At 40.4% G+C, this 26,817-nt stretch overlaps 1 protein-coding gene across 11 annotated transcripts in view; it reads left to right on the top strand.

Annotated features, from left to right (window-relative positions):
- The window catches only part of BRSK2 (BR serine/threonine kinase 2), a 300,725-nt gene that overhangs the window by 110,018 nt on the left and 163,890 nt on the right, over nt 1-26,817 (top strand). Inside the window, exon 1 of one of the 11 annotated variants that reach the window (XM_031553455.1) lies at nt 10,897-10,973. The exons of 9 other annotated variants lie outside the window; for them this stretch is intronic. The gene's annotated coding sequence lies outside the window, so the exon portion shown is untranslated. Of the gene's footprint in view, nt 1-10,896; nt 11,000-26,817 lie in introns of those variants that run through there. One more of the 11 variants, XM_031553454.1, reaches the window with a different exon arrangement.

Here is a 26,817-nt window from a genome sequence, read left to right as displayed (position 1 = left end):
AGGTTTACCAAGTTTTAAGCTCAGTGTAGCTGGACGGTTGGATGGATGATATACAAACATGTCTTGAAACATGTTCATGACTTTCCCCTGAAATCCAGAGAACATCTGTCTAGAGATAATTAAACCTTAGTTCTGCTTATCCCAGTAATTTCTGTAGGATTTTTAAAGTATAGTCTTCTAAGAGTAAGAAAAGTTTTATATTTTCAACTTTTTTTTACAGAAGTCCCTAATCATGACAATATCATAGCTTAAACCAAGACATTGGAAAGAGTCTTCTAATAACTGAGGTTACCTCTTCACTATTTTAGACAACTATGTCAGCCAATCTTATTACAAAAACCTATTGGGCTTCAGCTCAGGAGGCACTCACTTCCTTGGTGGTTCGTCCACAGCAATACTATCGGAAAAGTGTTCTAAAATCTTACTTGCCATCTTTCCTTGTCTGTTTTTTCAGCATTATTTGTGCATGCTTTTGAACGTTTTAATACTATTCTCTCATTTCTTTACTGTTCATCCTTAATTCATAACACTATCCTATCAGACTTACTTAATAATGAAGATGTTCTGAATCATTTGAAGTTCAACTTCTGCCATAAGGATCCTAAAAATAGATCAGAATGTCCTTAATAAAATATTTTAAAGCATCTTCTCAGGTAATTTTTTTCTTCTATTTTGCATGAACTAAAATGCCTTGGCTAATGCTTTTCATTGCTCACATAACCTGAGAGCCATATGTTGTTTCACATCCTTTTGCTCTGATATGATGGCTAGAAGGGGCACTGAAGTGTTACCTGTAGAGAAGGAACCTCTTATTTTTATCCAGATTTTTCAAGTATTTTGTTTTGGTAATTGAAGCCATCTGGGAAAAACCTTTGAAAAAAAGAGTAAAGGAATACACAAAAGAAGAAAAGCATATTTTTTGCTCCAGAGAAATGCAAGAAAGACACTAAGAGGCAAATATAAGATACATCAACTTTACCAACAGGTAAAAGAAAACTAGCACATGGTCACAAAAGCTGTATGTCTTCACAAGACGATTGAGTACAACCTATGAAAAGTGGCTCAGGTGTGTGCTATCAGAAATCTCTCCCTGTCTAAGCTTTCTGGATCCTCTGAACTCATGGTAAGATAGCAAATGGATTCTTGAAATAGTCCTGTGGGAGTATGAAATAATTCAAAACTTTGTTAAAACCTTGCGTAGTTTACTGCCTCAAGCAGTCTCAAGTTCCTCCCAGTTAAACAGCGATGATCGCTGCTGCTGTGGATGCAGTTCCTTGCTCAGTCGTGGTCACTTGGCTCTCAGGCAATTACCTGCTCTTCTGCCCTCATCTGAGAGCAGATTGACCCACTGCAGGTCTGTTTGACTTCCCTGTGCTTCCTGCAGTGTGCAGATGCTGTAGTGTGTCTGCTGGAATTTAGTAAACAATAGTAGAATATTTCTACAGCAGAAGGCCCATAGTGCTGGGAGTTCATGACAGCAGATTGGAGGGGCTGTTCACTCTTGTTAAATTGCAGGAGGGTCCTGACACCACGAGCTCCCTTTTTTTCCTACAAAACTGTACAAATATTGCCATGTAGTTATGTTTTAGGTCCATTCTTAGGTGAGAAAAGCCTCTGTAAGTGTCTTAGTTGAATGTGGAGACCTGCACTAGTAACAATTGCTATTTCCATACTCTGTTGTTTCTTCTCTCTTTGCTACTTTCCAGCTTCTGCTGTTAGTCTAAATGTAAGGAATCATAAAACTGAAAAAATCACAAAACCAAAAATATGATATGCACCCAAAGCATTGGGAATGGTTTTCTTTTTCCATATGAAGAAGTAAAAATTAAACAGAAGTTTTGAAGTGTGTCACAGAGCTGCATGGAGAGCAAAAAGCAGTTTTAATGGTAGAGAAGGAAACAATTTTTATTAGTGAGTGTAGCATGTTTAATAGTGCTAATGACAGTTCTATGAGATTAATTTCAGCATTCTAACTATTCTGGCATCCAAAATAGTGAGTATTGCCCATGTGCCATGTCCATCCTGTTAGGTAAATAGTAAATCTCCATGATTTCTCCTCTTACAACCCGCCGTATGAGCACTTAATTCTGCCCTCTCCCCACCTCACCCCCTTTTTTTGTTTTTAAACCTTTGAAAGTTATGTTAAAACTTGTGGTATTGACACTTGCATTTTGAAATTTATTGTACAGAGACAAAATTCTTTCAGGTGGGGAAGTAATGCTTTTGGTCTTTTTTCAAATCTTTGAATAGCAAACAAGTGGCTTTTCGTGTATGTCTTTTCTACTTGACTCAATTCTCTGTCTTCCCTCAGCCAGCAGCCACTTTATCATTTCATTACAGTCCTACTCTAGTAATGCTGTATTTAAGGTTGAGATGGCGTTTTCATCAGCAACCCAAGCTATCATTTTCAGCTTTCCCAGAACAATACTCTTCAAGCTGAAATCTCCGTATTTGATTTTTGCCAAGAAGTAGATTTCTGCAAAGATGAAAAACTTAATTTTCGTAAAAATAGCAATGGTAAGATCTTGTATTTTTTTTAAATTTTTATTTCTTTTCCTGAAAGGCATCAATTAACTCAGGAAGTTCTAGAACTGTAATCCTGAAGGTAGATAAACACCTTTTTCTTTCTGTTAATTTGCTTGAAAATTGTTTGCTGAGAGATGGATCTCACCCACCTGATGCTACACAGCTGTATACATGGACAAGAATTAGCATGGAGCTCTTTTGCGCTGCCTCTTTTACAGCCTTCTATAACAGTAGGCATGGTTTTGTACAGACCGTGTGCCTCATAAATTAGGGGATGTCTGTGAATGATATGGTCTAGTTCTCTATAGGTCATTTTCCATAACTTTTTAGATCTTCATTTAACAAGGAAGCTGAATATTGGCTTGGCACAAGGAGTGTGCCTATGTGCTGTACTGAGTTAGGTCTTAACACCTACTGAAGCCTGGCAAAAGACCTGCTTGAGAAGTGTGGCCCATCGCACATGGAAGATGAGAGCAGGGAATGCGTTGACTGAATGAGGTTGTGCTTTCAGTGCCTCTGGTTTCTGTTAGTTAAAGATGAAAAGCAGTGTCTGGTCCAGATAGTACTTGGATAAGAAATCTGTAGGGTATAAAAAGGAATCCATTCATATGTGCAGCTTTTGTTCCTACTCTCCTGTTTATGGATCTCAGATCTCTTGTGCCAAAAAGGAACATTTAGCTTGGCTCAGTAGGCTACCTCCCTCCTTTTGGATTCGTGGGTTCTGATTCCATTTCTTACTGGAAAAGATTCTTTACAAACAAGCATCATCCTTCATTTGATTTTATTTTCTTGGTTACCTTTCAGAATGCTTTCTATCTATATCACGCTTTGCTGTTTTTATCTCTTCTGGATTGAATACACCTACTTACTGTCAGTTTTCATTACAGTTATGCTTGAGTTGTCATTGTAATTCTAAATCTGTACTTTCTGTGGATTCAGTCAATCCAGAAAAAAAACTTTGGTGTCCTGGGTATTTATTCTTTTTGATTTCCAGTAAGAAGGTGAATTTGTATTTTTGAGTGCTGGAGCAACATGATTAGTGAAAGCAAAATTCCTAATTTTGGCTTGTAAATGGTAATATCACATAGGGTGATTATTTTGTTGATACTGTATTGATACAATATAGTGAACGTGTTGAGAACACAAAGGTGCAAAAAGAAACCTTGCTGTTCTGTGTAATTGGGAAAACTGAGGCACCGAAGAATTGCCTACCTAGCTTACAGTATCAAACAAATAAAGCTTCAGAATTGGATCTTCAAAGTTTTGTAAGATTGAATTGATCTTTCATGGTAAGAACTTAAAGCTACAGTTACAATGGGCATACTTTTTCTTGCATGTGGAAATTGGTGGGGAGCACAGAGGATTGGAAAAATTTGGAAGATTTTAGTCTGAGTATTTCTCTGTAAATACTGGAAATACAGCTCAGTGCTTAAAATATAACAAACATGAATGTGACCGTCTTCATCTATTGTCTAAGTTGAGGAAAAAATGACAAATAATCAACTGACAGCAAGTAAATGGTAAAACGTAATTTAATCTTAATAGTTTTTCCATTTTTATAACGTAATGAGATGGTTGTAGCAGAAGGCAGATTTAAAAATGCACGTTTTGTATGTTGACAGTTTTATCATTAAATTGTTTTGTGGTTTGGAAATGTGTAATAAAAATATTGCATTACAAATAAAACCCTAATGTTGTAAATGAGCTTCAGCCCATCAGGCACCACAGCAGAAAAAGAGTTTGAAATCTCCCCCTCATCTTCAGTGTGCAATTAGAACAGGTAACTAACCACCAACAGAGGCTTGCTGCATGAGGGCAGCTTAGCTACTAAGCAAGGAAGTAATTTTAAAAATACATGGTTAGCGTTTATGGCAGTGATTAAAAGAAAATGATTAATTTTTGGCCAAATGACTATAGATGAAAAACAGGACATAAAATGGCTGCTTAAGGGCTGTAAGTCTAAAGGAGATTATACTAGCACAAAACATTGATGTTATGCATCTTTCCGGTTTTCCTCAGAAACTGAAATGGCCGTCACTGCCGAAAATTTTCATGCATGGATCCTGAAAGTAGGGTGTGAGTAACAATTTCTGTGCCAAGAAAAGAATTTCCAGAGCAGTGCCTCGACTCTATTATCATGACTGAGATATCTCCAAATTCCCATCCCTACTCAAATGTGCCATTATACCAGCACACATGAGTAACTTGTTTTCAATGCTTCTTTATTAATAAGCCATTTTTTTCAAGTCCATTTCTACCAGGGGTTCTTGTTACTTCACCTCCTTTTTGTCCTGCCAGACATCGCAGTGAGCTGTGTGTGCTGCTGCTTTAGGAATGTTGTACTTGGCCATTATAGGATGAAGGACCACTGCTGCTCAGCTCACACTATTTTTAGGCTGGGGACAGGATTCCTGATAGAAGGTCAGTTGTGGTTGCCAGCTGTTAAATTGACCTATTGTGCAACTAAGTGAGAGGATTGAGGAAGACCAAACAATAGGGCCAGTTGTGTCTTGAAACCGTGCCTTTATATTTTAGGGGCTACTCTTGCTGCAGTGCCATCTCCAGCTTTGTGAAATGCTCGCGATGGCATGAGGGTTAAACCAGCAGAGGAGGAGCTGGTTCCTGCTTTTCCCCATGCAGTAGAGGTGATTTGGAGGACTAGGGGGTGTGTTTGCAGAACAGTATGAAAGGATGGTTTATTCCTGCAGGCCAGCTGTGCATTGTGTAACGCGACTACACATGGACTCGGACTGTGATGTATTGCAGTCCCAGAGGGTGTTTCAGGAGCTGGCTGCAGGCCTGCCTTTCTTCCTTGATCAGCAGTTAGGAAAACTCACCTCTGGCCACATCTTAATGCTATTTCTCTGCTATCCTTATACCGTGAAGTTACTTAAGGTTGATTACTGTAAGCACTGAGTAAAGCTGTAGCTAGTTCCTTAAATCCAACTCGTGCCGTAGGATATATATTGCAACATTAAAACATCAAACAGTTTGGTCTTCTGTGAGCTATTTGCTGGAGTAAAAGGTTTAAAAGAAAAAAGTGTCAACTTTTACTATTGCATAGCAATTTTTCTTGCACCGTGCTTTAGTACCCAGAGGCTGTGAAGTGGTCTCTGAGGCACTCTGCAGAAGCACAGACTTCCTTAGGTCTGTTTGTGCCAGAGTTTTCTCACCCTGTGAGACAGTGAACAGGAGCGATAGGAATGCGAGTCAGCTAGATGAAGGGGTTTGTCATACATGCAACACTTTGTGATGCAGTCATACTTGAGCCAGGCAGGACTTGGTAGCCCAGATTTCTCGTGCCCTCATACTGTAGAGAGTGGCCATGTGGAATGACAAGCTTATGTAAAACACTCAGAAGTGGGGCTTGAAGAAGGATTACCTCTAACCTGTCCCTGCTGCTTCAGTTACAAAGCCATTCCGTAACTGCAAGGCATGCCTCGTAACAATAGAAAATAATCCACTGTGGTGCAGTGGTAAAAGAGAAAACTTCAGTGCAAGTTGGTGATGATTGGGAGGGATGTATACAGGCTGTTGTATTTCCTCTTTCCCCATTTCTGGTGGTGGTTTCACGAATAGATGCTATTCGCTCACGTTTTTCAGATATCGGTTTGAATTTGTTCTTGCACATATCAGTGCCTTTTTAATGGAAAGTGTAGTGAGAGAATCTCCAAGACAATCTCATTGATTGTTAGAGCTGCTTGGAAAAGAAAAAGGGAATAAGAAAAAGGCATTTCCTAGGGAAGGGGTGACATGAAGGTAAGCGCTGGGACTCTGGGGGTCCTGTTTTGTTCTTGCCTCAGGCATAAACTCCCTTGGGTAACTCGCTTTGGCCAAGTCAGCGTATACCTCTGTGTCTTCATTTCTCTACTACTGTAATGGTGAAAGTCACAAATCCCATCTGACAGGAAAAATAGGAGGATTTATTGATTGCAAGTACTGTAAAGAACTAAAATACAGTGCTCCAGTGTGTAATAAAATCTTAGATAGAAATAAATTAGATATGTTTCTAACCACATGTGAATCTTTGGTGCTACCTTTACTTTATGTGTTTGGGCAAGTCGTCTGATCTTTGTGAGTCTCAGTCTTCTCATATGCAAAATGAAGGCAAAAACTTGTATGGCTATTGTGGAATCAGTTAAAATCTGCTGATAAATGTAAATAAATAAATACACTCCCAGTACTATTTATCTATTTATTTATTTATTTTGAGGGTGAGCACACAGTATTTGTCTTCGTGTGAGACATGGCTTTGCTTACTTAGTGAACTTCACAGAGTTTGAAAAAAGAAAGGTTCTTGGTATGTATCCTCCTTCAGTTAATTAGAAAGCACAGAACATAGTGGCTACAGGAGAGAAATGATATGTGCTTTAATAATAAATAATAATTGTATGTCGTTTACTAATATATATATATAAAAGATATATGTGTGGGTGCATATACATATACGTAGTTATATGCATATATATGTGTCTACACGTCTATGCATACCTATCTATGCATATATATATGCATATAGATAGATTATTTCTGTAATTGTCTTATACTGAAGGGCTGCAGTTCAGGAAAGCACAGTTTGGTGTAGAAGTCAGAAGCAAGTTTGAGATGGGAGTGTAATTAAGCATCTGCAATTAGGGTAAATTTGCATCAGAACCTTAAATGTGTTCACAGTATGACCCGTTTCCTGCTGGAGTATGGGATTGTGCTTGATTGTTCCTGGTGTCAGTGCACTGCACTGATGAAGGTGTTTGCTATTGACTTCTGCAAGGTGGCTGACAAGCTCTGGTCCTTGTGTGCATTGCAGCCTGGGTTGTGCAGTTAGCAGAGGTGGATTATGAGGTGCTCCTTAAAGGCTTTCCTCTACTCAGGTTGCAAGTCGTTCAAACAGAGGAGAAGTGGAAGCTGGTTTGGGTCACCTTCCTTTTGCAAATGGTTCCGTATGTTGTACTCTCTGCTGCCAAACGCCATCCTGTTTCAAAAGCAAGAGGAAGGGATTCCACCTTTTCTGTGGGGGAGAAAGGTGGAATCTGTTTCTCAGTCTCGTTCTTGCTGCTAGGAGATGGTATCTGATACTTAACCCACATTTTCTTTTGCTGAATTGTATCACATTAAACTGAGTTATCACTCCAGACCACACTAAATGATTATTTTTCTCTACCCCTACTTTGTGCTGTTATATTTGAATTTGATGTACAGATTATTCTGAATACAAATAACGGTAAAATGATGAAGTTATTAAACAATGAGGCATCTAGTAGGAGAAAATAATGAAAGTGAAAACATTTCTAAAGCTTTCTGTGTTATTAGGTGCAATGACACAGGGAGAAGGTAATGAGAAACCAAGCTGGAGCTTTCTGATACCCCTCAAGAGTTTAAAATAAAGATCTTTGAAACAGGAGGGGGTTAATGTAACTGGAAATTAGTGGTCCCCATCCCTCTCATTTCTTTCCTGGTATTGTACCTGATTTGTGTCTTTCATCTTTATGAAACTGAACACTTTTCACACCTGTTGAAAAGGTAAACCGTTGCGAAAGGAAGAATTTACCACCTAATCTAAAATATTTACTTGTCTACCAGACTATCTTATGCTTGTCTACCAGAGCATTTCTTGTCTACTACAAATATTTTAGGCTCACTTCTCTGTAAGAATAGATAGAGTACTGCTGCTGGTGATGTTTTGTGAGCTCTGTGACTGTGATTTCCTTACATTTCTATCTCCTAACTGATATCAACAGGCATCACTGCTGTAAGGAGTGTGTTACCCTTTTGGGTAGAAAGCTGTAGGATCAGATTGTTTCCTACTTTGAATGGTACAGAGTTAAGTGTCCATCCCTAACAGATGGAGGGAGCATGCTTGATTTCTGGCTGTGGCAGATTACCTGTCCTCCATCAGAGTGCAATGGGGACAGTGGCTTTCAGCCTCACCTCTGAAGGGCAGGGAATTCAGTGCATCCAGCCAAACCTTCACTCTGGCTGCATAGGTCCAGAATGCCTCTGCTGCACATGATACTATGAAGCAGTGAAATGCAGCAGTATAGCTCTTACTTTCATGCCTAAACATGGCTTCAAGGGCTTGGAGAAGGGCATAAAATTCAAGGCATGGCTGCCATGACATCGTTCACCTTCTAGTGGAAACCAGATAGGCTGTGATGGCCTCTGCTTTTGTTTTTTTTTAATGTGGTTTTGAACTATTGTAATCCTTATTTCTGGTTGTTGGGTGGTTTTTTTTTTTGTTTTTTTTTTTTTTGTTAACTTTTTTTTTTAGAGGGGGGATTGGTGAGGAGGCTATAATGCCATTCTGTAATGTCACCCAAATGACATTTCATTCTCCATCTAAGAGATATATAATTTCCACATTGGCTGGAAAAGTGTGTGTATTGAATGAGAGGTGAAGTCTTCTGGCAAATGTTATTTAAACTGTACATGGCTAATTACAGTGTGAGACCTAATCCAGTTGTTGCAGGCTAATCTTCTCATTCCTGTTTCTCGTTGACTGCTGTAAGAGTTTGGTATGGCAATGCCCAGAGGTTGCCAGGGCTGTGTTGTCTTAGGCGAGGTATGTATACTCAACATCCCTAGCACTAGTTGTAGACAACCAGAAAACTCTGATGTAGTACAAGGCTTTACCCGCACCCAGTATCTGCTGAGGTAAAGAATGCCTGCTGTGGAGGCTGCAGGAGGGATCAGAAAGGTTGCTTACAGCTGTGCCAGGCTGTTGGAGACATTGTCAGTAAGGTGAGCAGAGAGCTTTGGAATTCATGCTGCATTGAGTATCTGGATTTGCTTGTAAATGTTTCACTGCTCTGAACAGTTAGTATTTATTTTGCTGAAATGCTATGAGTTTGGTGGTTATTTTGTTTGTTTTATAGCATGATTGAAGTGAGTTTAGCTTAACTATGGATATGAAGGATGTCGCAATGCATCAGACTCTGTGAAAGTGACACAGGAGAGCAGCACGGAGATACTTGCTCAACGACTGGCACATAATATTTGCATGGCTAACTTGTCAAAACTGGTTTCTGCTATCCTCAGCCCTGAAGCACCAACCTGGCTCATGAGAACTGGGCTTCTGCCTTCCTGCCTCGTACTTCATTGCCAAATAGCCCAAAGGCAAGCAAAAAATTATTTGGTATTGTAAGGCATAATTGCTGATCAGGATATAGTAATCCAAGACTTCAAATACCACTTTGGGAGAGCTGCTCTTCTGGTCTACAGGAGCTGTAAGATTGCTTTCCTTACTTCTCTTAACACCCATGTTTATTTCTGCTCTTGTTTAACTGAGGTATCTTTACAAGTAACACAGGAGAATTTATGATCTTTATTCTCCATGTTGTTCAAGCCTTAACTCAGGTCTCCCATTGTGCAGGGTCTTGATTGTAGCTCATTCCTCAAAAGACATGTGATAGTCAAAGACTCAGACTTTGTGAAAGTCTCAATGCCAGCCACGTGTAATCAGAACAAAATAGGTATCTGTGTAGACAAAACAATAAAAATATTCTTCTCCTTCACCACCTTCTGAACCAAGTTAGAAAAGCATGCCCTTTTGGCTCTCCTAGATTTATTTGCACTTCCCTTTTCTGTGTGAATCCCTCTGTGTTTTTAAAACAGAGTGCTAATGACCTGTTTTCTTGTCCGGAGGAAATTTGTCTCATTTACTATGAAACCATCACAAGCAAAGCTGGAAAGGACGGTGCATTTCTTGCCAATGCAGCTACTGCTTCCTAACTATTTGCTGTCACAACTTCCATTACTACTGATTTTTCTATCCAGATCACACATCCAAACACTACTCCTTTGTTTCTCTGGCAAAGAGATGAAAGACAGTTCATGGAATCAGATCACAAGTCCTCTCTTGTACTGATTGACCCGAGTGGTCTCAGTTAACTTTGTGTTGTTGCCTTCTGCTGGCTTTGGAAGTGTGGAGGGATCGAAGCAATATTCCACTCAAGTAATTTCTCTAAGTGGCCGTGGGTGCGTATGCAGTGCTGGGTGCGTGTTTTGCTGAATTGAGGCCTGGGTGCTTTCTGCCTTTTCTGGGGCCAGGTTCTCAGATCTTCAAGTGTCTGTCACTCTGGAACTTGAAACCAGCAATCGAGATGCTTTGTGCTGTTTCTAAAAATGACTCCCTGCCTTCCCCACATCTGCACTTGTATACTTGAGTAATGTATTTGAATTCCTATCTAGATTCAGTGGCTTACATTTATGTAAGGTCTGAGGAGCTTTTGTCTCCTAACTAGATTATTTACAGTGAAAGGAAAATTACTCTTCCCACCTTTTTGCTGCCTGCTTTAGTTTATGCATATGTGGATTGTGATGTGTCATAGGCAAGTGACATCATAGGCTGAGCTCCACTTCAGATACCTGTGATGCGAGGAGCATTCGGAATTGCTGAACCCCTGAGAGCATCGCTTCTCTCATCCTGTACTGCAGTGGATCTACAGTGCTGGGTGAGGTTCCCCCCCATCCGACTGATGTAAGATTCATGCTGCTGAAGGCTGCAGGGGAAAACTGCATTTCGGTCAGATGATGTTGGTAGAGTTATGCATAAGGAGTGGGCAGAAGTCCCTACCGCATACTTCAAAGGATTTCTCCTCTGATTTGTGAATATCTTTTTGAAGGAAAAAAAGAACAACACTGCTACCACAAACATAAATTCCCGCAGTGCTAATAAGGGTCCTTAAACCCCTAGTGTATTAATTACTGTAAAGAAAAAGCAAAAAATGCATTTATTTTATTTTTAATTAAATTTAGGAAAGCATACAGAAATGGCATTTTGAAGAACTCCTTTGAATCTTATGGGCTATCCTATGTTTCACTACTTATATTATAAAAATATACAAAACTTAAGATTTTTTTTACTTAAATACAGTAGGTCTGAATCTGCCTTGTGACATTTAAATGAAATAATATTTATATCTATTTTTGTTTATTTACATATTTATTTATATGTTTATGTATGCCATTTGTTCATGTGTAACTGAGATGTGAAACTAAGACTGTGAGCTTCTTTTCATTACAAGCTGTACTCTAGCACCTAGAAGGCAAGCAGTCTTTCGAATGCCTGTAGATCCTACGTGCCACCCATTCAGAGAAGGATAATGCTGTCTCACCCAGTAGCTGTCAGAGGAAAGGTCACTTGACTTGGCTTGACTTTCTAGTTTTTCTTATCTGAGCAGGGGCAATTGAGAAAACAGCAGTTATTGTCTTCATCACAGCTGAGTCTCTGGCCTGTTCCCAGAGTGGTTCAACCACATGGTCCTTCACCCAAGGAAGGCTTCATTTTGCAGTCTAACCTCAAAGCTGTGGAGCCTGCAGGGACCCCTTGTCCCTGGTGTCATCCCTCTGAGGCTCCTCCTTATCGGTTCTGCTTCTGGCTGAGACTTTGAAGGCTGCAATGTGAGCTGTTTTCCCATCAGACATCTCAGGTGCTTCCTATCTTTCCTTGCACTCCTGCTGCTATCATCTGTGTGGACAGAAAATGCTGGCCAAGTTGCATTTGACTTCCATACTACTCTTAAAGGAAATGATGGGATAATATAATTGAGAAACTCATTAGCCTTGCTAGCTGAAGCAAAATTCAAAAGCAGATGGGAACACATCCTGTGGTATCTCATGCTTACCGCAACAATGGTGGAGTGCCTAATGTTGGCAGTGTAGGATTCCCTGTGCTCCTTGAGCATATGGCAATGAAGCATGGTTTGTTTTGGATAATAAAAGTTGGATTGAATAAACATCAGTATCTCAGGTTGCATGAATTTTCTACAGGAAATATGAATGAAGTGTAGCATATACTCAAGAAGTGTATACGTTTATCTTCAGTTATGTGGTTTCTTGATTGTTCAGCTAGCAAAGAAATATTTATGTTTGATGTTCATCTTTTGTTATTGTTGTTATCACGAATGAACGAGTCTGGGGCAGCAGAACATTTACTTAACATGTGCACTGTGCTTGTTCAGAGTTATTTACTGAGTGCTTCCTATGGGACAGGGAATAGTTGGATGATCAACTTTTCCAAACCTTGCATGGGTAATTAATTGTGCTAGACAGCAGTGAGAGCAGGAGTAGTGCGTGTGCTCAATTAATTACTTTGTGTCTCTGATTTGTAGTGATGACAGAAAATTACCAGTAAATTCAGTAATCCACATAAGATGTTTGAGCATGACAAAGATGTGCATGATGCAGTGTTTTGATCTGGGCTCCCTGAGAACCTTGGCATGGGTGATTTGATGATCATATCAATGATACAAAAACACCCTTGAAACTGCCCAGGTATGTGAAGTGATTTTGGTTAAAAACTGCATAAAGAAAATCCTGTATATATTTGTATACATATATATAAATATTGATATATTGGTTTTTTGCAGGCATCATTTTCATATGTCTCAATTCTTTCTATAGTTGATGTCTTGGGCAAAGGTGCCTAAGAGAAAAAGAACTGGAAATACTTTAGATCCCTCCCATGTGGCGTTGTTTTCTACATCACAAAGCTTCTGTAGCTTCCTGTGATAAGTTCAAATATTCAGACATTTTCTTAAGTGCCTCTCCTGATTTTTGGAAGCTATGTTAGATGCTGATGGCCTCAGTACTGCTTGCTTACTGTTATACTAGAAGAGATGTCCCTGGAAACCCACTGGGATTCTTGGAGCACTAATTTATGGTAGGAAACAATACAACAGCCTTGCTTTTAAAGGGTTGCTTTGAGGAATAAATAAATTGGAGGGAAAGCTGAAAAGCTCTGTAACATTTGGTAAGTTGGATGAGAGGCAAAATTTCTTGAGTTATTTATGGTGAATGATTTTTAACCCAGTGACTAGATGGTGATACCTTTGGTTTCTGGGTCAAGTAGTCGTATACATGCAGAGTGAGCAGACAGAATCTGTTTGCATATTTTTCCTGTGTGTGTATATGTTTGTTTACAAGCTGTCTCTAATGAATTTATATCCTTGGAAGAAATAAATCCAAATTGGATGAGACATGATTATGTGACCTAGATGTTTTCCACTGCTGTGTTGTGATGAGGTGGTCAAGAGTATGAGGGTTATTGTTTTTCTATTTTTTTTTAAGTCAAATTACAGTCAGATGGTTTCATGACCCAGAAGAGAAGTGCATCTTTCCAGAGAGGATGTTATTGCATGTTGTGGGATGAAAAAAGCCTTCTATCTGCGCTGGTTTTATTTTATCAAACACTGTATTAGCCACATGGGGCTTTTTGTTTACGGTTTTTTCCCTGCACATCTACTATTTTTCAGGCTTGACAAGCAGAACAGAAAGCAAAAATAACAGAAAAGATTTAAAATTAGGCACTTTAAAACATTCTTCTGAAAAGTCAGTGGCAGTGACAAGCGTGTTCTGAGCAAAGAGAAATATAAAAATAGGCTTCAAAAGAATGTTTTTCCATTTATTGTTTTAATGATGTTCTGAACTGTTTGGCAGAAAGATGGTGAGTTTGACAATATCTTACTGTTATCAATAGCTGGATTGTGAAAAGTAATCCTGAATGAAATGTATTGTGAATCAGCTGTAGACCTCTTTCTTTGTCCTGATTTTAGGAAGGTCAATCTATTCATTTAAAAGCTTGCTTATCTCTGAAGTATCATCGACTGGAATTTGGTTAAGTATATTGCTGAGTTGGGCTCACACTTATTCATGAGCAGCTATGAGTTCCTCAGCCATCTCTGTTAACATCAGGTTAGAAAAGGAAAGAGGCTGAGAAAGCTGATCTGCAATTGCCCATCACTTCTACTTCAACTTAGTGTTTCCAGACCCTAGGTTCAGAAAGAGAGTTTTTAATCTGATGTTTGATTGAAGTAAATGATGTGGTTTGACCCTCTTGTTCCTTGATCATGAATCTTCACCTGCAAAACTCAAGTCCTTACAGGCACTTTCTGATAGTGCCATTCCCATTCATGTTTCTTTGTCAGCACTTTTGAGAGGAGGCTGTGAGGCAATAGAGAACGTTTTCTTTTTAGACAAAAATAACTTTTATTCATAAGAGATTTTAAGATCTCTTTGAACAGCTACTGCTGAGGTGATCTCTTTTTTTTTTTCTGGCTTTGGAGCTGCTCTTTTAGGAAAGTGAAATCCTTAGAATGGCTCAGTTAGCCATTCATCTCCCTAGGAAACTGAACTAGATTGTTTCTTTCTGCTTCCCATTTTGCTTATTAGTTGTGTTTAATGTAGAATATATGCATGTAGAATTCATACAGAGTAGTTTAAAAGGTCCTTAAAAAAAAAAAAGTGAATAACACAAACTTCTAAATCATACCGTGATTAGATTTGTAGAAAGATGGATTAGCCCTGTTACATGGCAGACAGTGGAATTCAAGTCTTCCCTCTTTGCCAAAGGCTAATCTTTATTCCTGCCATGGCTGAAATAAAATTGAGTTTGAAGCAATGTATGCTGCTTCTCACTTTTCTGCAGTGTCTGCAGTGCTGCTGTAATTTATTGGTATGATTTAGAAGTTTGTGTTATTACTTCACTTTTTTTTTTTTTAAGGACCTTTTAAGCTACTCTGAAAGAATTCTATGTGCAGCTGGGGCACAGTGGAGAGAGCTGGAAGTATCAAAGGTTTGCATTTGTGAAGGTTGGAAGCAAGATGAGTAGGGAGACGAATTCACCATCTTCCAAGGGAAGTGCAAATGCAGTCCCCAATTGAGAACATGTAAAAGTGGAATTTGTCACTCTTGGACCATTTTTCTTTACTATGAAACTGTTTCCTAGCTGCCTCTGCTGCCTATTTGCTGGCTTTTATTATTTAGGCTTTTTGTACAAAAACCATTCAGCTTAGTAGATGCTGAGTGCTCCTGAAGTCTTTTAGCAGAGTTTGCCTGAAGGGGAGGTTCCCTGCCACCACGATTTCCTAGAATTGGATGCAGAAAGAGTCTGAGATGTAGATCAAGTTGGGCACACCTAGAGAACTTGAATTTCTGGCACTTGTTCCAGGTGCTTGACAAGTGGAAGGGCATCAGCAGAAATTTAGATTTTCTTTCTTTCACTTTTTTTTGTCGTAAACTTTGTGTTAATCTAGACTGACTGAAGAGCAAGTCAAAGAATTGGTGGGGAAGAATTAAATGGTGGCGTAAATGATTCCATAACAGTGGAGTGATTCAAACATGGAATTGGTTTTGAAATAACTTCCATTAAGAAACTTGTTTTAGAAGTTGAAAGATAACTGATGTTTCTTTATTTTTAGCTGTTCTCATTTAATTTCAGTGCTACACAGTGAACAGCGTCTGTTTATTTTGTCAGTGAAATCAGGTGGATCTGAAGTGAATTCTGCTTTCTGAAATCCAAGCAAGGAAGCCTGAGTGAGAACATGCAGAGTGTCTTCTGTGGCAATCTAGATGCTTAATGGCCAGCAATTTCCAAAATGCTGTATCTTACTTTGTGAGTCTTCAGTTCATCCTGCTTGCACTCAGTTTTGTTTTTTTTATTTGATTTGTCAAAAAAAATTCCCACTGCTCTTCTCTGATTTGGACAGATTTGAGACAGAGACAGTGAGCTGAGACACCTTGCTGCTAGGAGCTCGCTCAGGGTTATTCTTGCTTTACATAGCTAATTTTGGCCTCATGTTTGTTTGCTGAAAGTCATGCTAGGCTACTTAGGGGTAAGTGACTCTCAGAGCTCTGTTGGGAAGTTGGCCATGATGGGGGATGAGTGGGTGGGAGGGTGGGTGTGTCCATAGTTCCTCCTTCAGCAGCTGAAAATAGATGAAATCTTGTTTTAATTTTGCGAAAGGTGGGTTTACCATGGTGTTTGGCCATCATAAAGACTGTAACAGTAGCCTGTGTAGTAGAATTGTTTTTGTATGCAAAAATGGGGTTTTATTTGCATAATCTTTCTATTTGTGTATATGCACTCCATATCCTTCACAGAAGGCTTAGGGCTTGACTGCTTCCAGTAAAAGGATCCTAGTTATTAATTGGTGATGTCTTTCTGCTCTGTAGACTGAAACATATTTCCTTGGGATTTTTTAATTCAAAATAAGCTTAAAATTAATCTGCAGACTGAGCAGCACGAAGCATAGGTCTAAAAGTGGATTTTCCTTTCTGTAAGCGAATGGAATATATGCAGCTTTTAGCCCTTTAGCTTTCTGAGTTGGATAAAATCTTTGGCACAATTTTCTTCTGTTGAGGAGGTGAGTTTTCAGCTCGTCCCAGTGGGTGATGGTAATGTCTGCCTTCTCAGCTGCTTACAAAAGGTGCTTGTAGCCCTCCCTGCATTGTACTGATCAAACTCATAAGCAGTTCCACTAATCTCAATTAGTCTTCTCCTTGTTCACATGCTCTTAACCAAGATCAGGTCATGCAGAGTTCCAGTTGCATCTATTTTATTTACTGACTCAGGCTCATTTGTTTTTCTGCCATCAACGTGTCACCAACGTAAATACATACCTTACAAAGTGCTGTACATCATTTGTTACATAGCTGCAAACTCTGGTGCTATTTGGAAAGAATATGCTTGTGAACTTCCAAATAGAATGGGGAAAGACCTAATATGGAGGAGAAGAATGCATGGTAAAGGGCAAACAACGAGGGCATTTGCTGTCAGTAAGTTACACTGCGTGGTTATGGGAACTCTGTCGGAAGGATAGACAAAATGTTGTGTTTTTGTCTCTTGGTGAGATGTGCTCATGCACATGGGCTGACTGACTGCCACTTTATGCAGTGTGTTCAATTTAAAGAAGCAACTTTCAAAAGAAAGCACTAACGCAAACAGTCCATCAGTTTGAGCAGTTACAAACGACGTGTCTGGTTAGACTTGACTTCACCATGTTTAATCTAGCTGTACTGCTGAGATTTTGAATTTGTGAGTATTTGTGGGCTCCACAGAATGACTGCTCCTGTGGAATAATCAGAAATAGCAAATTAAGTAAATTGTCTTTTTCACTCAGTTCTACAGAGAAAGAAGAGGAGCCTTTGCAAAACCATCTTAGGGGTACTCGTAATGTTTTACAAATCTGAATACATTAATCTTTGTATATGGCAGGTTAATGTTGCCGATGGAATAAATAAAGGCACAGGGAGACTGACAGCCGGATTCAGAAAGCTGTGAAGGTAGTTAGGTCCATGTAGACTTCTGCATTTATGATCCCATAGGACAGTTTCCATAAGGTTGGGAATACAAGTGCCTTGTGTGGTCCAGTTCTGAGTCATATGAATGAATTTGGACGTTCTGGAGCAGTAGACGTAGCACTGTGTGTGTGCACTGCAGTGTCACTGAGCTAGCACTGCTGAACTACCCCTATAGGCTGTGTGAATTTTCTGTGAGCTAAGTTTGTGTGCAGAACTGAGTTAGTTAAACTCTTTTCTTCCTGCCCGGCTTGGCTTTCACCTGCATCACTTCTGTGAGCTGGTTGCCTGGACGGACCAGGAAACTCTTGCAGGTGGCAATGCAGAGGCTCAATACTGCTTGTAGAATTGGTCTTACTTGTGAGTTTAAATTGTATGTGGAACTACAACACATAACTGTTCACAAAGTTTTGAGTTACTAAACAGTTTTTAATCTGCTTTACTGTGTCTTACATACTGAAGCACCAGTCCTTGATGAAATCAGGCACCTGATGCCAGTGAGATTCACTGACATTTTCACTGACAGTGAGGATCACACAGCTAATCCTGTCAGCAAAGAGCAGAGATGCATGGAGAAATTTTAGCTTTCTGCCTCAGTGGTACCCTATGGCTATCTTACATGTTCTGGAGCTACATGCTTCCTCCTTCCATGCACTTCGTGGTAATTTACAGAAAAGCCAGCAGTGGGAAAATCTCTTGAAATCTGAAGAAGTAACCATTTTTGAAATGATTCCCCGAAGCTCAGTAGCTTCACTTCACAAACAAACAAACCTCTTATAAATAACTACAGGAAAAACAAACAAAACCCTTAATTGCAAAAGATGCCTCTCTACATTCAAAATCTTTGCCTTGTTTTCCTGTCAGGCCTCATTTCCACCAAGGGATCTCTTTCCTAAGGCCAGCAGGACAGCTGTGATATAGGAGGAGATAAATACATATGACAAAGAATGTGAAGGGGCAGAGCCCTGCCTTGACTTTGACAGAGATAATTGAGTTATTGAGGAGTTAGTGGAAAAGTTGACTTTCTTGAGAGAGATGTCATATGGCATTCTGCTTGTGGTAACAGTAATTATCCTCTGGCAACATTTATGCTTGCTATTTCTACCAGTGCAGTTAATACTCCCAATTTTTTGGGTACTATTTTCAGCAGACCCAGAAAAGATACTTAAATATATATTCACATATTCTAGTGATGTTGAGGTGCATATTGTCTGGTCACCTTGATGGAGATCATCAACAGGTGGAGTCTTTCAAGGCATTGCTATTTGTAACACACGAAGGCACGTGTAGCACTGCCAGAACTTAACCTTCTCTTTGGCCTCTGTTAGGAGTACTGAGATATTTTAGCCAGCCGTTGAAATCTGGTATTCATTGCATGAACAAAACAGACTTTTTTGCTATTTAAACTTGCATGCTTTGCATCTAATATGCACAAAAGTGCAGATAGAACTGTTTTATGTTTTGCATAGTGCCTTTTGTTAAGGCATGTTGTATACTAGTAATTATAGTTGTTAATTATGGAAGAAAAGGGGATTATGACTTTGGGTGCCCTCATTAGGAAGGGACAGTGTGTAAGTAGTCTCAGGAGGCTTTGTTAATTGGAGAAAACTTGTTTCACATCATCTTTCTTGCCTTCTTCACCTTCTTCCTATTTCACCAGGAGGCAGTTATTTCCTACTGCTTGTACAAACACCGAACGAGATGCTGTTACTGTAGGTCAGCACTGCTGCTTGGTGGGAAAAGGAAATGTGGCTTGGCTTTGTTGATTTGGTTCCAGTCTTTTCCCTCTTTCTTTCACCCTTGAGCCCGGCTGCACTTCTTCATTCCTGGATTTAGTTCAGGCAGTCAGCAGGGAGGTGTGTACCCACACAGAGGTGCACATCCTGTGATGCTTCATCAGACTTCCTCACAAGACCTAACATTGACAGAGGGCTATTTAGAAGCAGCAAATATATTATATGGCAGCTACTGACCACTGCCCATGTTTCTTCAGGAATTTGACTCTACACACATGCACAGGCACCTCTGATTTCAGACAGATATATATTAATGCAGTTATTTTGCCCCTGGAGCCCTTTGTGCTAAAAAGAAACTGACATAACTATCTGGATCTTCAAAAAGGAAAGTCACTGTGGGCCCTCTGGAACTAAGTTTCCCATGCATACAGCTAATTATTTTGAGACTGAACCAGCACCTTTGAAGCATGCCCATGAAATACATAATTAAAATATTTTGTGTTCGATCATACTGTTAAACAGCTAATTGAAAATCATATTGTGTCTACATAATGAGACAAGTAATATATGCATTTGTGCACTAGTGAAGTGACTTGTCCCTTCGTCTTCTCCTCTCTAATTGCTGTGATGGCAACTGGCAGAGAGGGCCACGTGCTGGCTGTCCTTGATCAGCAAATCTAGCAGACACTGAGTTCTTGTTAGGGACTCCAGTGAGTTCAAACAGAAGAGGCTCTGGAGGGTGGGACCGCAGCTTCCAGCCATTTCTGCACAGATGCTGAAGTAGGTCAGAACATGTTGGGGCTCCTGCTGAATCAGTGGCTAGCCCAGCATCTGCCCACGCTTCGTAAACGAACAGATGATACGTATTTTATGGGCAGGGGCTGTTCGGATGGTTTGGGCCTGTGTCTGCCCTCAGGCACTGTTTGAGACTTTTGGTGCTGCCCACATGGCCCAGCCCAGCAGATTCCCTCAGAGCAGCTGCTGTTTCCACAGGTCTGGGGCATGCCGTGTTCCCCGGTACATCAAGTTGCAGGGTTTGATGATCCTTGGGGGTCACTTCCAACTCAGTTTGATGATTTTGTGAACGTGTTTGTGTCTAATTTTTGGAATGTAGGAGCGCAGGAAAGCTTCCTTTGCCTTCCTCTCAACCACATGTTGTGTGTTTGTGGAAGACAGGCATGTGCTGATCGGTAAAATAACTGCTTTGCACGTCTGGCTTGCTGCAGTGTATAAATACAGGGAGAGACAAGATTTACTGCATTAGACTGTACAGTTAATTCTAAGAGAGAAGATTCCTGGGGAAGAAAAATAAATGTATTTAAGGAGACTCCCAGAGTGGCCCTTCCCCCTGCCATATACTAGTGGCAAAAACCCTAGAAAGAATGACTTTGGGTGAGCACCTCTACCCAAAAGATTCAGAGCTGGAGCAGGGTTTAACTATCGTGGGTTTTACAGTCTTACTTTTGTTATGATGGTGACTTGCTCCTGTCAGAGTACTAACAGCTTTCCAACTTACTTGCTCGATCATTTGGATGTAGAATTGACTGGAAAGAGCTAGTTATTTCAGGTTAGCATTTGCACATATATCTGTTTACATATGTGTTCTGTGCATGGAATAAATAATATTTCTCAGTCTGCGGTCATATAACCAGTCATGGTTTTCCTTTGCAGCTCTTGTGCTTTTTGATTTCAAAAAATAGTCGTAGTGCATCAGTGCTAGGGAGACAAAGACATGTAAGGAACTCTGCTGATGCTGCTTTTTACATTTAAAATCATACCACACATCCAGGGGGCTAGAATGCGTTTTCTCAGAGGGTTCCCATGCTTTGAGCTCCCTGCTGTTTACCTTTTATAGTCACAATTTTCTAGTTACAATTGCACAGTTTTGGAAGAGGTTATAAGCGCTTTGACTGGCTTCAAACCTGATGTTGCAAAATTATATTCTTCTGCTGCTGGTGCCTGACAAAGATCTGGTTTCCAAACAAAGGCAAAGAGGAAAGAATGAGGCAGCAGCCCTTGCTGGAGATAGAATATTATCTGTGATTAAAGCTTTTATTAGGCTATGGGCAGTAATGGGAGAGAAAAAGCATGATCTCTCCACTGATCTGCATTTTAAACAATGTTGAGGATTAACAGAGGGTCAGCAGATGCACCTATTGAGCTGTAAAGAAGGGGATTCAGAGCTGTACCGTGCAGATGGGAGATTATTGTACTGTACTTCCCACATGTGCCAGTCGGTACTCCTGCTGCTCTGTGGAGCACTTAGCAGCTCTGTCAGCCCTTCTCAATCCCGAGCACATGCAGCACGCTGAGCCTGCCTCGGCCACACCACGAAGCTGAGCCTGTCCCCAGTCAACCCAGCAGAGCTAATGCTGAGCTGTGGCAGCCATTCTGCTCTGTGATAAGATTCCAATATGGGCACTGGGAGCTTCTCACATCCCTGCCTTGCCCTCCCTAATACAGTCTTTCAACCAGCTTAACCAGAACAGCGTGTTCTGGTGATGCTGCCTGTCATTTTACTGCAGAGCAGCCCTTTTCCTGGGGAACAGTGAGTGAAATGATGGGGGAGAGAAGAGAGATTTTCCTTCATGGCTTTTTCTATTCTTTTGTCTTTGCTTCTGGAAATGAGCATATTCTGTTTGAAATGCAGCGTTGCAATTTCTTTGCTGCTGTTGTTTTCATTTAATGGATCATAAATTTGAAAGCTTTCTCACTAAATGTGTGCGTTCACATATGACACTGGAAGTACTCCTCTTTCATTCCCAGATTTTCTGCTGTAACTTTGAAACAGATCTAGTGGCACAAATGGAATTTTTCTTCCTTTACCCTGATGTGGCAGAGGGGAATGTTGTCTGGAATTTAATAAAAATGATGGTCTACTGGCCATTTATTTCTGATCTCCCCCATCTTTTTTCTTAGCTTTTCCTACATGCACCAGCTTAAAATGTGATCGTGGTATGCCCTTGGTTTCTAGTGCTGCCACAGGGCTTCATTGTGACCATCAGCAAGTTACCCGGTTTCTTCATGCCTGAAGTCTTTATTTTCAAACAGAGAAACAGTGTATAATTAGGCATACCCTTTGGCTGCCTTGCCTATTTGGAGCCTGTCAACCCCAAGGAGAGCTTGGCACATGTGGATGTGTGATGTTTATCAGAGTAGAGCCCTAGTCTTGCACTGAGTCTTCCAATATAAACAGTGGTAACAATTCCATGGAATTCTCATTAGTATAATTAATTCTGCGCTATGGTATGTATTTTATCTTTAAAAATAGTGCTGAAATATATTTATGAGACTTGAAAATGATTAGAGAAAATAATTGTTTTCTTCAGCATTATATTCCTCATGTGTTAAATGTGTCATAACATTAGACTTTGCCTGTAGCAGCCTGGATAATGCCTTATGCTTTGAAGTCTGCTCATATGTGAGCAAGAGAGAGGGGGTAAGAGTGCAAATTCCCATTTATATGTAAATATAAATCTCTCTTGGCTTCCTGGCTAGTGTTGATTCCACCTGGTTTACCTCAGTAGTTCCAGCACTTCATAGACTATTCTCTTTGTTTTAAAGATGACAAAGCTCTGCCTAAAGCTGGAGCTCACCTCGAGCGCCACTGTAGCACCACTACTTCCCCAGCTTGAAGAGCTGAGTTCCCACATTTGGCATCAGCTTAGGAGAGAGCCCTTGAACCATAAAGCAGGGCTTCAGATGCCAGCATAGGAGTGCAGAAGTTGCAAAGATGCTTGGAGTCTTTGCTCTAGCAAGCACTCATTTGCCCTTTCGTGAGGTTCTGACCTGGGGCTGATCTCCTAGCTTCAAAGAGAATTATCTGAAGAATTGATGAATTTCACTCATATTTGAATCACCTGAATTTAAATATAGCTTTTTATTATGGTTTAAATCAGCAAGAAGGAAAGCATGATTTTGTTTATTGATTCTATTTTTATCTGTTACTTGTACATTTTAATTTTGCTAACATAAGGCTAATTTTCAAGTTGGTAGCCATCCTGGTATGTTGATTTGCAATTAATAATAATAATTTTAAAAATTTCTAGACAAAATTTCGTATTTCTTTTCCATGATTAAGACAGCACTGCCTACCACTGCCCAATCACTAAAACCATAATGTGTTTAATGTGCATTTTCTTGCATACTTCCTGTAAGAATTTTTGCCTCAGTACTGATTGATGACAGGCATTTTCTATTCCTTGTAGACGGGCAAATGTTTCATTTTGGTAATTTGCATTACCTTCTGGTTGGTTTGGAAATTCATGTGAAATCAAATTGAATAAAAAAACCCCTAATCATTGTTTCTTATCCAGCTGTGATTATTTTCAAAACAAACATGAAGGAAAAAGAAGTGTTTTAGAACCGCTTGTTTTAAGCAGTTATGACAGTGTGTCAGGGACCTATAGCCAGAGACTTTCCTCTCTGTGCTCTTCCAGAGAGAGACCTTTTACTGCTCAGCTGATGTTTGTGGCTCTGGAAAATGGACAGTGTTGTTCTGGGAGCTGCAGTGAGTAGGGATCCCCCCTGAAATTAGGATGTCATCAAGCAAGATGCCAGGTCTTTGAAAGAGAAAGCTTTAACTTGTTTTGTTATTTTTCTTCCTTCTGGTAGTCCCAAAATGGATTGCTTGGGTGTGTTTAGGCTGGGGGGGAAGTTGGTATGCAAATTCCACTGGAGTAGGGAAAGGATAAGAGATCATTATTACGATGAGCAACTTAATTTTCACTCCATCTCTTCCCTGCTGCATGGAAGACTCTGGGCAAAGACATGGATGGTATTTTGTATAACTTGGTGTCTTTCAAGCTGAAAGAATTAGAATGAAGTTTGAGGTGTGGAAGAAGTCTCTTTTCACACGTCTAGCTAATAAAAGCATGAACTTAGCATAGCAGTGAGCCACTCCCTACATTGCTGGAAGTCAGAATCATGAGAAGTTAAGGCATTATGGCTTTTGCTTACAGGGAGAATCCTGTAAATGGGCTGCAGTGTGACTGAAGAGAAACATATACATCTTTCTTCTTCCTTCCCTCCGTGTTGTACAGCTTCTGATTTGTTTTGTCTCTTAGCAGCTAGCAAAAGAGGGGAAAGCTTCTCTTTTAGAGCAAAAGTTATAGGAGTATAGTATAAGGAATTTGGATAACATTCTTTAAAACTGTTGAAAAGAAAGAAAACTAAATATTAATTGCTTATTAATACTTCTACAAACAAAATGAAAGGAAACCACCAAATGAAAAAAAATCAGTATGTTGTGTTTTTGACCACCAGGCAGGAATGTTTGATATGCTAGATGGTCTTGCTGCCATCCAGAGTTACTTGGAGTGGAGAACTGGACAGGCTGGAGTGACACAGTTAAGCAAGGGGAAATTTGAAGCCCTGCATGTGGGGAGGAATAGCTTCAGGCACAGGGACAGGCTGGAGACCAGCCAGTGGGAAGGCAGATCTGCAGGACACTCTGGGCTCTTGGTGGATAGCAGCCTGATCATGAGGCAGCAGTACATCCTGATGGAAAAGAAGGCCACCTTCTTCATGGTGAGGAAGAATATTGCCCAGAAATGAAGGGAGGTGATCTTTGCTCTCTGCACAGCACTGAGAGGCTGCGTCTGCAATCCTGTATCCAGTTCTGAACTCCCCAGCACCAGAAACATACTGATTTAGTGGAGCAAATCCAGGGTAGGGCCACAAAGATTAAGGGAGTGGAGCATCTCCCATACAGGAAGAGCTGAGACTGTTCTACCCGGCAAGGAGGAGGATCTCATCAATGTGTACACCTGGTGAAAGGAAATTAAGGAGAAGGAGGCAGACTCTTCTCAGTGGTGCCCCAGGAGCAGGATAAGAGGCAGTTAGCACAAGACAAAATACGTTTCAGTCAAGAACACAAGAAAACACTTCCGTGAGAGTGGTCAAATGCTGGAACAAGTCACCCAGGGAGGCTGTGGAGCATCCCTGTGGAAAATACACCTGGACTTGGCCCTTGGCCGTCTGCTTAGGCTGATCTTGCTTAAGCAATGGATATGGACTCTGTGATCTCAGAAGGTCCTGGCTGCTGACCCCAGGTTATTCTGTGACTCTGTAACTGACAGCATGTTTTTGCTTTTGGATTTTGAACCATTAGTGCTCGTTAGTTCAACTCAAATCCGGCAGGATGTTAGAGAAGATTTGATTTATTTCTTTACCCTGCTGCTAAATTACTGCCCATCTGCTGCCCTGATTTTCTTTATGCAGTTTCCAGTACACTGCCACCAAGTGCTGGCTGAATGTTGCTGCTATGGTTTTCCCCAGCTTGGTTGCCACTGTGCTTTCAGAAGGCACCTTCTCTTCCCTGTACAGCATTTAGTACAGCACACAGCAATATTCACATGCAGCTGCAGGGGTGGGTGTTGTGTAGAGTACGCTGCAGAGAAAATAGACGGAGGTTTTCAGAGGAACTTGACCATCCACTGTGTTTAAGTTCTTTATTTCAGGTTTCTCATGTAGCCGTTAGTGGGATTTAAAGCTGGTGCAGTGGGCAGAGGGAATTCTCCTTCATTTTTGACAGCCTGTGTTCATGCAGGGCCACGGATGTACCTTAATTCCATTTAATCTGACCGGAGGGAAGCACCTTCTACTTTTTCTCAGTTCTGCTTTACTCAAATATAACTCCAGTTGAGTGCTGGGTGCTTCTCACCTTATATGAGAAGCAAAACTGTGTTTCTGTCACCTGGGACCTCCTGAACTTCTGCTCCAGTAAAAGGAAGAGTTTTGGTGTTGGGGACTCCAAAAGTGATGTACCTGCAAGTAAAAATGCTCCCTCAGGAAACTTAAGGCATGTTCTTCTGCAGCTGAAATCTGTGAGTTTAAATCTGCTCTCATTTCTTGTGTGTGGACTAACCTTCTCGAACTGTGGACTAGGATTGGATCTCAGGAAGCAGATCCTATAAGGATGGTGAGGTTACACAGGTTACTCTAGCTGTGTTTTTGGTCCAACTTAATAACACTCATTGTTTTGCAGACTGAGTTTCCAGAATCAAGCTTTCCAGCTCTGTTTGAAGACTGACACTTTTTTTTGTCGGTCTTTGTGGTGCTTGATCACCAGTCCTTTGTTAGAGTTCTTCACACTCTTTTAAAAAAAGTCTTTTTCATTCCTTTATGTGTTTGGTGGTTGTTTTTGTTTGTTGTTTTTTGTTGTTGTTGTTGGGTTTGGTGTTATTATTATTTCTATAATAAGATTTGGACTGTAACTCTCTAGCCTTTAGTTTCTGGAGCTCAGTGGGTCACAGGCAAATAATGTTTCTGCCAGATACCTGTCGTGCCAGATAAATGCTATCCAGCTGATGATGATTCTCTTGTTCAGGGAGAGACTTTTGCTATGCAACTTGCCATAGCCTTGAGGTACAAGTGGCCTGACCTGCGGTACAAGTGAGGAATATCATAGCAGTTGCTAGTCATTTAGGAGGCTCATACCATAAAGCCAAAGTGTGTAATGTTCATAAGCACAAGACAATAT

Source organism: Meleagris gallopavo, chromosome 5 (genome assembly GCF_000146605.3).
Source record: "Meleagris gallopavo isolate NT-WF06-2002-E0010 breed Aviagen turkey brand Nicholas breeding stock chromosome 5, Turkey_5.1, whole genome shotgun sequence".
In the NCBI taxonomy this organism is placed as follows: domain Eukaryota; kingdom Metazoa; phylum Chordata; class Aves; order Galliformes; family Phasianidae; genus Meleagris; species Meleagris gallopavo.
This window is presented reverse-complemented; position numbering and strand designations above follow the sequence as displayed.